We start from the raw sequence: 3,513 nt of genomic DNA on the forward strand, positions 1-3,513 counted from the left end.
GTACATCAAGGCTGTATATTGTCACCCTGCTTATTTAACTTCTATGCAGAGTACATCATGAGAAACGCTGGGCTGGAAGAAACACAAGCTGGAATCAAGATTGCTGGGAGAAATATCAATAACCTCAGATATGCAGATGACACCAGCCTTATGTCAGAAAGTGAAGAGGAACTAAAAAGCCTCTTGATGAAAGTGAAAGAGGAGAGTGAAAAAGTTGGCTTAAAGCTCAACATTCAGAAAATGAAGATCATGGCATCCGGTTCCAGCACTTCATGGGAAATAGATGGGGAAACAATGGAAACAGTGTCAGACTTTAATTTTTTGTGCTCCAAAATCACTGCAGATGGTGACTGTGGCTATGAAATTAAAAGACACTTACTCCTTGGAAGAAAAGTTATGACCAACCTAGATAGTATATTCAAAAGCAGAGACATTACTTTGCTGACTAAGGTCCGTCTAGTCAAGGCTGTGGTTTTTCCTGTGGTCATGTATGGATGTGAGAGTTGGACTGTGAAGAAGGCTGAGCACCAAAGAATTGATGCTTTTGAACTGTGGTGTTGGAGAAGATTCTTGAGAGTCCCTCGGACTGCAAGGAGATCCAACCAGTCCATTCTGAAGGAGATCAACCCTGGGATTTCTTTGGAAGAAATGATGCTAAAGCTGAAACTCCAGTACTTTAGCCATCTCATGCAAAGAGTTGACTCATTGGAAAAGACCCTGATGCTGGGAGGGATTGGGGGCAGGAGAAGAAGGGGATGACAGAGGATGAGATGGCTAAATGGCATCAGTGACTTGATAGACATGAGTCTGAGTGAACTCTGGGAGTTGGTGATGGACAGGGAGGCCTGGCATGCTGCAAAGAGGGGTCGCAAAGAGTCGGACATGACTGAGCAACTGAACTGAAATGAACTAAACAGCCTATGGAACATATTTGAAAGTATACAAGGAAAACATAATTCTTGATTTATTTCCTTAGTAGCTTTATGTTGATCTTGGAACTTTACAATCATGTTACATGAAGAAAGCCTGTGTTGCAGGCTTACTGCACTTAGGGAGTATGACACAGTTACCCAATAGACAATGAAAACTATCCATTTCTATCATTATTCTAGAGACAAGTAGGTACTCCTGAAAATAACACTATTGTTTATAATTTGTTGGATGTATATTGCTCCTCCCTTTCTCTTCAACAGGCAGCCAAGCAGCAGATGCAGAGATGCAAATCTCTGTGCAGACCCTGACAGGACCATCATCATCGAGGTCAAGTCCAGTGACACAACTGACAATGTCAAAGCTAAAATCCAAGATGAGGGCAACCCGCCTGATTATCAGCATCCGATTTCTGCAGGCAAACAGCTGGAGGATGACAGCACTCTGTCAGATCACAATATCCAGAAAGAGCCTGCCCGGCAGTTGGTGCTTTGTGAGCAAGGCAGCATCACTGAGACTTCCTTTTGCCAATTTACTCAGAAATACAGCTGCAACAAGATGATCTGCTGCAAGTATTATGCCTGTCTACACCCCCACGCTGTCCACTGCCACAAGAAGTGTGGCCACACCAACAACCTGCACTTCAAGAAGAAGAGCAAATAAGGCCCCTCCACCAGCTTCTCCTTTGCCTGCAAAATGGCCTCCTGCCCAAGCCCCATGGCTCTGAGACTTCAATAAATTTTCTCTTTTGCTGATTGGGGAGAAAAGTAAACACACTCCATATATGTAGGATCCCAGTTCACTAAATAGGATATGGTATTATTTTTTAAAAAAACAGTCTGAGAATTATTGCCTGGTGGTGATGCTAAATGTCTTAATAACAGCTGAAATTCAACAGTATGTAAAATGATGTTATTTATAAGTGAGGGAAATATTCTTACTATAAAAGCTTCCATGTAAATATAAAATGTTATTTTATCTGGAGAGTTTTATCTTTGTATTCAAAGATAAAGTACTTTATAGCAGAATGTTTTCACCTAATATATAAAAGGAGAATTCAGGACTTCAACCATGAGCCTACCAGAAGTTCAGTAAATATTTCTATAAAATTCAAATAGACCATCACTGACTATGCATTTGTGTATATTGTTTTCTCTGATATTACAACATAATTTTATTTTCTCTCTTGTTCTGTTACTAACAAAAAATGGTAATGTGTGATGAAAGACACTGAATACACACACTTCACACTCCTTCAATCTTATAGTTTTGAATTTACATAGGACTATGATTGTGGGCTGCCATCTACGGGGTTCCACAGAGTTGGACATGACTGAAGTGACTTAGCAGTAGCAGTAGCAGCATGAGTCTTTCATCAAAAGTTTTCAAAGTCTGTGCTTAATTAAAGCACAGGAAAGACTATAATTAAATATTTAATAAGCACAGACACCTATTCTTTGGGTATTTGAAGAAACACTGCCTTATTCCCTCTTGCTTTACAAGTAGTCTTTTAATTATTAGTCAGATAACTGGGGCATTTAATCTTAGCTCTCTGACAGTGGGTAAACTGTTGGATAAACTTATGCTTCTGTTTTTCAATTTGTTCATAAGTAAAATGAGGACCTTATACAAATCAGTGATTTTCATGTTCTGTCTGAAAGAGTCGCAGATTTATGCCAAGATAACTTGAAGATGCCACGAGTTAATGTTGGAGTGCTCCAGGGCAGAGTGGACTAGTCTGTACTGTGATCACACTCACTCCCTTGACAGCCACTCCCACGGTCTTTAATACTGCATACGTAAGTATCTCTAGTTCACACTTTACTATGACTCACATATCTAGATCTGTAGTCCAGGTCCACATATCCAGCTGCCTAGTCAACCGCCCTCCTCTGATGGCCAGTAAGACCTCTCAAGTGTACACTGGTCAAAACTGGACTCTTGATTTTCTCCCTTTATAACTACTCAATCTCAAGACCCCTAATAAGATTATTTTAATATTCTTGGGTGCTTAAGCCAGTAAGTTTAAAGTCATCTTGATCCTTCTACTTTTCCTACACCCCACACATACTGATCCATCATGAAATCCTTTTGTGTTTACTTTTAAAATATATCCATAGCTTAAACTTACTTTCCACTACTGCTGTGTAATAAGCAGCCTGTCATGCATCCCCAGTGTGGATAACTTGGATTAATTTGATAACTTCATAATAAATTTGTTTTCTACGGTCTATTTTCAACACAGCAACCAGGTTGATCATTTGCTGAAGTTAGATAATGTCACCCCAATGCTGGAAGCCAGTGTGAGGAATCCCGCCCATAACAAGGTCATGAGGAAGGAAGCTGACATATGCAAGGCGTGATCAGACTTCAGGGGCCCCCCTGGAAATTCCTAAGCATGTACCCCAACAAAAACAAAACAAAACAAAAATCTGCCGGCTTTTGTGCTCTGCTTTTCCACTTTTCTGATATTCTCTGGAAAAAAGTCAACTCAGGGCTTTAGTCTTCTGCATTTGAAAGGGATGTTTCAGTTAAACCCCCTCTGATTGCTCTCTAGCTTGCCTAACAGGTTCCCCGGACCTC

At 40.4% G+C, this 3,513-nt stretch overlaps 1 pseudogene; it reads left to right on the forward strand.

Moving 5' to 3' along the window:
* The first annotated feature begins 1,210 nt into the window (after positions 1 to 1,210).
* Positions 1,211 to 1,593, forward strand: LOC138080189 (ubiquitin-ribosomal protein eL40 fusion protein-like; annotated as a pseudogene).
* The last annotated feature ends 1,920 nt before the right edge of the window (positions 1,594 to 3,513 follow it).

This window comes from Capricornis sumatraensis, chromosome 5 (genome assembly GCF_032405125.1).
Source record: "Capricornis sumatraensis isolate serow.1 chromosome 5, serow.2, whole genome shotgun sequence".
Classification (NCBI taxonomy): domain Eukaryota; kingdom Metazoa; phylum Chordata; class Mammalia; order Artiodactyla; family Bovidae; genus Capricornis; species Capricornis sumatraensis.